The sequence below is a fragment of the Procambarus clarkii genome, chromosome 55, assembly GCF_040958095.1.
Source record: "Procambarus clarkii isolate CNS0578487 chromosome 55, FALCON_Pclarkii_2.0, whole genome shotgun sequence".
NCBI classification, from domain to species: domain Eukaryota; kingdom Metazoa; phylum Arthropoda; class Malacostraca; order Decapoda; family Cambaridae; genus Procambarus; species Procambarus clarkii.
The window spans coordinates 28,094,272-28,104,494 of NC_091204.1; the positions used below are offsets into that span (position 1 = coordinate 28,094,272).

Below are 10,223 nucleotides of genomic sequence, written 5' to 3' on the forward strand. Positions count from 1 at the left end.
CTAATAATAGAGCCTAAATAAATAATAATTAAACATCATTCACATCCATCAAGACAAGAAATTAAACGACCAATGAAAACCATATAGGTTACTCCTACACCTCATAATACAGGCCAATAATGATCATAAATATACTTATCAATGAAACAATATTCAAACTAAGGACTTTACATCAAATTTTTTAAATCACTAATTTAAAAGCAGACATTCTTTTATATTAATAAATTGTCAGATTAAGGCATCTGTAAACAAATGAAATAAATATTAGTAATTAAGCCTTCGATGAAATACTCTGCATTATAATACAAATTCTGGAGTCATTCACATATATGCAAAGTTTTGGTTTATAAAATACCAGATACAAGATAATACAAATATCAGAATCAGGCTAATATTATTGCCAGATTCATATACAGTACTGTATATATATATATATATATATATATATATATATATATATATATATATATATATATATATATATATATATAATTGCTTGCTACTTATATATATATATAGAATTGCCAGATTCATATATACATATATCGAATTGCTAGATCCATATAAATATAAAACTGCCCGATTCAAGTAAGTAAGTAATTATCAAAAGAAGGCACCAAACCGGGAAGGCTATGTAGCACCATCAAATACGCAAAATAATCAGAGGGCGCTAAATATCACCAAGGATGCCAATACGAGAACAAAAACGCGAAAGGCGAACGATATCAAAAGTATCCGAGTCACCAAGAATTCTATCGAGGGACAGGTGACCGCGAGGGGCGGTCGGAAAGCAAGACACACGCTCGTCCTGGAAGTCAGGACATTCAAGAAGGACATGCACGACCGTAAGAGGGACAATGCAACTAGGACAATAAGGAGCAGGGCGGCGCTCCATCAAGTGACCATGGGTTAAGCGAGTATGGCCAATACGCAACCTCGCCAGAGCTGTTTCCCACCGCCGGTTACGGTGGAAGGAGGACGGCCACGAGGAAACACAACATTTAAGAGTACGTAGCTTGTTACCAGTAACAGACAACCAAGAAGCCTGCCAACGGGTAAGGACTGAGGAATGGATAACCGGGTAAAAGTCGGAATACGGAATGCCATTACGAGAGATGGGACAAGAGCGGACAGCTTCCTTAGCGGCAGCATCCGCACGCTCATTTAAAGACACACCAATATGGCTGGGAACCCAACAAAACTCAACCGACTTAAATTTACTGTGAACGAGAAACAGCCAATGCTGGATCTCGACAACTACTGGATGAACCGGATTAAAGGACCCGAGAGCCATGAGGGCACTACGAGAGTCAACAACAACCACAAAGGAAGACTGACAACAAGAAAGCAGGAGACGAAGAGCATAGAGAATAGCATAAAGTTCCGCTGTAAAGATGCTAGTCTCCGGAGGCAAGCGACACATATAAGTGCGATCAGGAAAAACAACAGAGTAGCCAACACCGTCCACTGAATTAGACCCATCGGTGAAGACAGAAACGGAGCGGGAGTGAGAAGAAAAGTGCTCGAGGAAAAGGCGTTTTAGAACCGTAGGAGGGGTAAAAGCTTTAGTGATACGGGTCAAAGAAGTACAAAACCGCGGAAGAGGGACCCTCCACGGGGGCAAAGAAGGAACAACACGAGAAGAAACATCAGAAATACGAACGGAGAGAGAATCCTGTAGGCGAGATAACCTGACAGAAAGAGGGAGGTGGTGAAGAGGAACAGGAACCGCAGGAGTGGTAAAAGTTAAAGCACGACAGAGGCGAGAGGAAGGATGTTGCAAGGACCGCGCAAGATAGCGAAGACAGTAGCGATCACGGCGGTCCTGGAGAGACAGGAAGCCAGTGTCAACATATAAACTAAGGATGGGAGTCGAACGAAAGGCACCAGAACTGAGGTGCAACCCAGTATGGTGCAAAGCATCAAGACGGCGAAGAGTAGAAGGAGAAGCAGACGAGTAAGCAGGGCAACCATAATCGAGCTTAGACAGGACGAGAGAGGAATGTAAAGCAAGGAGAGTGCGCCTATCTGCCCCCCAAGAAGTATGGGACAAGACCCGAAATAGGGTAAGGGCCTTAGAGCACTCAACACGGAGGTAAGAGATATGGGGAGACCAAGACAAACGAGTGTCAAGGAATAACCCCAAAAGCTTCGAGGAATCTTTGTATTCAAGGGGATGACCATAAAGTGACAAAGAGGGACGAAGAACAACCCGTTTCCGCGTTAAAGTCATGGCACAAGTCTTAGAAGTAGAGAACTTGAAGCCATGACCTGTAGCCCAAGACGACACGGCATCAATTGCAAGTTGAAGCCGGCGATGAAGGAGAGGCGAATCATCACCCTGACAACAAAGGGTAAGATCATCGACATAGAGAGCGGAGAAGACACCAGAAGGAAGAGAGGAAAGAAGACCATTGAGGGCAACAAGAAAAAGAGTAGTGCTCAGAACACTACCCTGGGGCACACCTTCGTATTGCTGAAAAGAGGGAGAGAGAGCGGTACCAAGGAGCACCCGAAAGGAACGACGAGAGAGGAAGCTGCGGAGAAAGAGAGGGAGATGACCACGAAGGCCAAAAGAATGAAGTTGAGATAGGATATGATAACGCCAAGTGGTGTCGTAAGCCTTTTCTAGGTTAAAAAGGACGGCAACAACGGAGGTCTTCGCAGCAAAAGCAGTACGAATATAGACCTCCAAGTTCACCAGGACATCTGTCGTGCTGCGGCACTTGCGGAAACCAAATTGAGAAGGGGAGAGGAGGTGATGGTGTTCCAGGAACCACATCAGACGTACGTTAACCATACGTTCAAAGAGTTTGCAGACACAACTTGTGAGAGCAATAGGGCGAAAGTCCTTAGGGTAAGTACCCAGAGACCCCGGTTTGCGAACAGGGAGGACAACGGCATCGAGCCAGTCCTCAGGGACTGACGACGACTCCCAGATCCGATTATACAGACTCAGTAAATACTGAGACGTGCTCGGAGGGAGATGGCGAAGCATCTCATAATGAATACCATCGGAGCCCGCCGCCGTAGAACCGCAGAGAGCCAGGGCAGAACGAAGTTCAGAGAGAGAGAAGGGATCATTATAGGGAAGCTGAAGATGAGTGCAGAAATCTAAAGGACGAGACTCAAGGACAGGTTTACGAAGAAGGAAAGATTGGGGAAGATGAAGACCAGAGCTAACAGAAGAAAAGTGGGAACCCAGTTCGGAAGCGACCTGCAACGGGCCCGCCACAAGAGTATCATGGAGGTGAAGGACCGGTGAAACATCGGGAACGAACTTACCCGCTATCTTGCGGATACGCTTCCAGATCTGGGCCAGAGGGTCTCGGACGTAATTGTTGAGACATAAGATGCCCAACATTCACGTTTAGCCGTACGGATGGCCCTACGGGCCACCGCACTCGCTTTCCGAAAGAAAAGAAAAGAATCGGTCGTCTGCCTACGGCGGTGCCTCTTCCAGGCTGCACGCTTACAGCGGACAGCTCGAGCACAGTCCGCATTCCACCAGGGAACGCACTTCCGTGGACCCCGAGAGGAAGAGCGAGGAATAGAGCGGAGGGCAGCGTTGAAGACAGTGTCATGAAAAAGGAGGAGAGCGCGAGAGAGAGGCAGAAGGGAGAGGTCAGGGAGGGCAGCACTGAGGGTAAATAGGGTCCAGTCTGCCTTAGCAAACTGCCACCTAGGGAAAGAGAGGGAAGGGCGAAAAGATAAAAAGGAAACTAGGATGGGGAAATGATCACTTCCATGGAGGTCATCAAGAACCTGCCACGTGAAATCTAAGTAAAGAGAAGAAGAGCAGAGAGAAAGATCAAGACAAGAAAGGGTGTGAGTCCGAGAGTCCAAATGAGTGGGCTCACCAGAATTCAGAAGAGACAGGGAAGAAGAGAGGAGAAACGGCTCAAGGAGGCGACCCCGGGTATTCGTCAGAACGTCACCCCAAAGAGAATGACGACAATTGAAGTCACCCAGCAGGAGCACAGGCTCCGGCAAGGAGTCCAGGAGGTGTTTCAAATCAGGAAGAGAGAGCGGGACACTCGGGGGGAGATAAATGGAACAAACTGTGTACCATTTCCCCACAAAGATATGAGCAGCAGAACAATGGAGAGGCGAAGGAAAAAGTAAAGGAACAAAGGGAACATCAGCCCGAATCAAGAGAGCAGAAGAATTAGAAGCCCCAGCAATGGCTGAGGGGGGGGGAGAGAAAGGAATAGCCACGAAAACGACCAGGACGAGCACCAAGCATTGGCTCCTGGAGACAGACACAAAGGGGCGAAAACCGCGAAATCAGAAGTTGGAGTTTGAGGAAATTGGCGTAATAACCTCGAACGTTCCATTGAAGAATGGACAACGACGAGAAGAGAAAGGACAAAAACAGAGAACAAGGAAGAAACAAAGGCGAAAGAGCAACAGAGCACGTTAAAGAATATCAGGGTCGGGATCAGGGTCAGCAAAGTCAGGGTTAGGGGGCATGGGTAAACTGAGCAAAGACGGAGGGAAGGAAACGGGAGAACAGATCAGAGGTGGGCGGGCAGGGTCCGGAGGAGGAGGAGGAAGAGGAGCCGTCAAGGACAGCAGCAGGAGGAGGGGAAGTAGAAAGAGGGGAGCGCACCCCAGCAAGAGCAGCAACCGAAAGGGAAGCAGGGGCCAAAGAAACCTCCATAGCAGGAACAGGGGGCGCAAGCACTGAAACGGGAGGGGGAAGGAGCAACATAGCCAGAAGGAGGAGCTGAGGAAGAAAGCGAAGCCTTCTTACCCGCCGGGGAAGAGGAAGGAGAGGAGCCAGGCTTACGCTTCTGACTTAAAGAGACCGGTGTCCCAGCAACTACGTACCGGGCAACGGATTCCAGTGTCTCAACAGGAGAAGCCGAACGAGAGCACACATGACGGCCGTTAGGAGAGCGATGGACATCCGCCCGCACCGACAGGCGGTGGGGAGAGCCGATAGATGGAGGAAGAGGATGGGAAGGAGGATCGGAGGGGGACGAGGAAGAAGACACAGAAGACACGACAGACCGGGTAGAAGGAAGGGGAACCCCAGACAGAGGACCAGAAGGAGGATCCTTCGGGAGAGAACCCAAAGGAACAGAGGAGGGGGCAGTGGGCGCATCAGGGTCCAAGGCCCGGAAACGGTTGTGAGTCTGAGGAAGGCGGGAAGGACGAGGAGAGGAAGAGCGCAACACGCGAGCATAAGAGATATTAGCATAAGGCGGGAGCCGGCGAACCTGGCGCCTCGCCTCAGGAAAAGATAAACGCTCCCGGTGCTTCAGGTTGAGGACGGCTGCCTCAAGCTTGTAATGGACACACGCACGGGAGAAGGTAGGATGGGCCTCACCGCAGTTGAGGCAACGAGCCTGGGGAGAAGTGCACTCCGACTTAGAGTGACCTTCGCCACCACACAAAGGACAGAGAGAGACAGTCCCGGAGCAGCGGAGGGCACCATGCCCAAACCTCCAGCACTTGTTGCAGAGCCGAGGAGAAGGAATGTACTCCTGGACAGAGCACCTGGCACCAGCAAGAATGACAGAGGGTGGAAGGGTCCTACCATCAAAGGTAATCTTCACAACCCGGAGGGGTTGACGGCGACTACCACGAGGGGGACGAGTAAACGTGTCCACCTGGAGAATAGAATGGCCCTGGGCAGCGAGGATATGTCGAATATCGTCGTGGCAGTCGCGCAGGTCCCGAACACCGGTTGCAACATGGGGCGGGAGCAAAATAGTGCCAACACTGGCATTCAACTGAGCGTTCTTCGAGACCCGAACGGGGGTCTCGCCAAGGAAGGATAAGGCAGCCAAGCGGGAAGCAGCATCCTGAGAAGGAGCAGCAACGACACGTGTACCGAGACGAGTGGGGTTGAAAGTAATGGAGGCATCCACGGAATCAATGAGATGTCGATGAAGGGAGAAATCGTCAGGAGGCGCAGAATCAAAAGGGAGGAGATCAAAATATTTGGCCCACGAAGCGGGACCAAACAAGGCTTGATAGGTAGCAGAACTGGAAGGAATCGAGCGAGGGCGGCCGTGACGAGGACGGCGGTGAGAACCCCCAGAGAGAGAGGGGTTAAAAGGCGAAGTAGTTACAACTAGAGAAGGAGCCGCGCCAGGGGACGAGGGAGTCACCATTGGGGGCTTGGGGCTCGACCCAACCACAGAGGAGGGAGGGGAGCCAGGGGAAGGAGTCAGAGAGGCCAAAGGAGGAGCAAGGTCGGGGCCCAATGCAGCGGAGGCTACAGAGCCCGGTCTTCCAATACGGACCGACTCGGGGGCTTGGTCGCCCACCCCACGAGCCTGAGAAGGTAAGCCAGAAGCAGCCGAAACAGGGGTTTTCATCTTGACGAAAAGAAGAATTCACTCACGAATGTGCCCCCACACCCACCATGGAGCCACAATTAGAGGCAGGATACCCAACAAGAAGCTATCGCCGATCTTGTCGGGGCCTCCTAGGGGTGCGTCGTGAGTATACGCCCCACAAACGCCACCTTAAGAAACCGACAGTCTGTCGAGATCGGGTTCAGTGACGAAGTGGGGATTGACAATAAAAGGTTCCCCTCACTCTCGACGTCGGGTACTGCAGTTCTACGGGTGCATGAGTATGCCTCCTCAAGCACCCGGGCGTCAAAATAGAAGAAGTCCATGGAAGAACCAGAATGAGCAAAAGGTCGGCAGGAAACGGCAAGCAGATAGGAGAAGAGGGGGGAGAAAAACGAAACAGAAGGAAAAGGAAAAGGTGCCCAGCAGAATTGGAGAGGACGGCAGCAGGAGCACAAGGCTAGAAAAGGACAGAGGACTGTCCTAAGGAGCATCACACTCCGGCAGCCGCCCACGAAGCCCCCACACGGCGACAACGAGCTGAGCGGGGAGGGGGTGCCCAATTCAAGATAATGTAATTAACATATTTATGCTATTTTTATATATATATACAGGTATATGAGTTTTATAATTGCCAGTCTCAGGGTAATATAACTGCCAGATTCAGGTTAATATAATTGACAGTCAGGCTTTGATACTGTAAGCCATACCTACCTCTTACTTAAACTTAATCATTACAGAATCTGAGGCCTTCCTGATAACTATATTCTATCATATCTTAATGATAGACACCAATATGTAGCCATTAATGACATAACCCCCCCCCCCACATCTCTACTGTAACCGTAGGAGTGCCACAGGGCAGCATCTTAGAACCTCTCCTATTGCTTATATACATCAATGATTTACCAAATGTCTCTAACATCCTTAAACCAATACTATTTGCTGGCGATACTGCCTTCATCTATTCAAACTCCAATGCAACACACAATAAGTAATATTGTAAACAACAAATTGAAACAAACTGGATGTGGTTGGATGTCAACCAACAAACTAAATATAGAGAAGACCTATTACATTGTATTTGGAAGTAAATTATCAAATGAAATTCACCTTCAAATAGATAATGTCAACATTACCATTAAAAAGATGAAAAAGTTCCTTGGCCTATACATAAACAAGAGACTAAATTTGAACATTCACATACAGTACACAGGCAAAGTCTCAAACTGTTGGTATATTCTAAAAAATCACATATTATATTCCCAACTCTTCTATCCTTTCACTATACTATTCCATAAGTTATTCCTGTTTAACATAATGATAATGCTAAAGATGATAATGTTTTTTTTGAGAAACGTACATAGAAATTGGGTTACAAGCACAATGTTGGATTTCTAGATAAAGCAAGAATATACTATGCCTAAAGCCACTAATATGCACAGTGTTTCAGACATGCTGTGGATAAACACTTAAAATTAATTGCTAAAAATAATTGAGATGAAAAGCAAAAGTTGAACAAAAGTAGGAAAAAATAAAAAGAATGACAATAATTACATGTTGAACAGAACAGCAAAACTGCAACAGAACAGCCGATGGTAATTTTAACTAAATAAACATGGTAACTTTTTTTGTTTACTTGGCATATAGCAGTATTAAAAGTTCAGTCATTATTCATTATTGTTTAAAAATAGCAAGACATAGGTTGACAATCAGTAGGTAAGGTAGGTTACATGGCATTTATTAGGTAGTACTTAGTTTCTCTCTTAAACTGGTTGAGAGAGGGACAGTCTTTGATGTTATTGGGAAGAACATTTTACATTTTGGGACTCTTGATTTGTGGAATATTTCCACTTTGGCTAAGGGGGCATATCAAACGCAAAAATTCGGAAAAATCGAATATTTTGGAAAAATTTATAAAAATACTACAACGTTCTGGCAACACTTTGGCGCAAACACGATAATGTTATGATATAAATTAAAGTATTTATGGTACATTTCCATGCGTAATTGTGCAGAATCCGGTGCCCCGCGGCTGTGGCGCGCCAAGAGTATTGCGTCGTACGTTCTAAACGTCAATTTTTTCGTAATAACGTCGGAAATAACTATGTATATATGACAACAAATATACACTAATTGGCAACCGTCTCCTAGTGAAGGTGAGTGAGGTACCCAGCTACAGTCACATGGTGTGTCCTGTTGAGAGTGGAGGTGTCGACGCGCGCTCCATTTTGGCTCCTGAAATCTCGCTTTAGTAGCGTCTAGTGCACAATGACCTATAAACGGAGGACTCGGAAGACAAAGGAAGCCAATTTGGCACGCGGTCGCCGTCTTTGGCAGGAAAAAGAGCCGCTGTAGCACAAGGGAGAGTTATATCAAGTGAGGATGTAGGCGGCCTCCCCGCCTCAGCTGTGAGAGGCCTGACGCCGCCGCCACACGCCTCGACCCTCCTCACACACACTCCTCAGCCCCTCGATGTGTATGGACCGGCCACGACAGTGCCATCTACATCTACTGGTGTGGCAGTGCCATCTACATTTACTGATGTGGCAGTGCCATCTACATCTACTGGTGTGGCAGTGCCATCTACTGGTGTTGCAGTGCCATCTACTGCTGTGGCTGGTGTTGCAGTGCCACCTTGAGGACCCACAATTCGGACCAATTTCAATAGGTTAGTATCTTTTAGTGTTATAATTTGGTATTTTGTAATAATTGTAATATGTATGTGCAGGATATATATATGTATAATTTTTTATTTTTTTATTTTTTTTTTTATTTTTTTTTTTCGTTTGTTATCAGGGGATGTGCATGGAACTTGCACACCTTGCTCAATGGATGCCTATCTGCAAGGGTGCCAATTATGAACAAAATCTGTCGAAGTCAAGCTCAGCAACAGGTGGCCGAACTTTGATCTTATTTTACTCAGGTAAGTAATTTACAACTTCAAAGTACTTCATAGCTTTCATTTATTAATCAATTTACATGCAAATTACACCTTATATGTAGAGTTTGTGCTTCTACAAAATCTAGTAGACATTTTAGTCCAAAGTCCATTTGTTGATTTTATAAAAATTTATAAACATCATATATTGCATATTTTTGGAAGGGTAACTTTGAAAAATTATATTATTGCACTAAACACTTTATTGATAAAACTGATCACTACAATCCTTTATTATGTGCTAATTTTAATATCTGAGTGTTATAGAAATGATTTTAGTTGACAAATGTGGTCCCTAAAATTATTTGAAAATGTTGAAAATTCGTTGCATAATACGTTGTGTATTTTTTTTCTCCTTTTCTGTTTAGGGTGTGATGGTGAAACTTGGACCAGTTGCAGCCCTTTCTATAACCATTTCATAAATAAATTTATAAGCAAATTGAACAATTTTTAATTTCACCTTGATATGCCCCCTAAGTCGCACTCTTGGAATATCAAATAAATATTTGTTTCTAGTGTGGATTTCAAAGATTCTGCTACAGCCCCCTACCATGTATTAAAGAACAGGTTTAGCATTGCAGTTCAGTGTTTCATATATATATATATATATATATATATATATATATATATATATATATATATATATATATATATATATATATATATATATATATATATATAGAACTGCCCAAACGTCTAATGCATTGTATCTACATACGAGTTTATGCGATCACAATATTAACTGGAATGGGGCAAAAAGCATTACCAATTGTGGGGATTTCGTGGAACGGAATTTGATTGAGTCTGCTCTAATCAGTGTCCAAATCTTCTTAATGTTAGTACTGGAATGTACAAACTTGATCCATTTTTAAGTTATAATATTGCACAACAGTTTAAGAAACAACTCTGATAGAGAGGCTTACAATGTCTCATTATAATTGTATATTCATATATTGTGTGTTCATGAGGCT

At 45.5% G+C, this 10,223-nt stretch overlaps 1 long non-coding RNA gene across 1 annotated transcript; it reads left to right on the top strand.

The window, feature by feature from the left end:
• Positions 1-8,853: 8,853 nt before the first annotated feature.
• Positions 8,854-9,699, top strand: LOC138352837 (uncharacterized). The gene is made up of 3 exons (XR_011222910.1): positions 8,854-8,982; positions 9,111-9,237; positions 9,621-9,699. It is a non-coding gene; the product is annotated as an uncharacterized lncRNA (long non-coding RNA).
• The last annotated feature ends 524 nt before the right edge of the window (positions 9,700-10,223 follow it).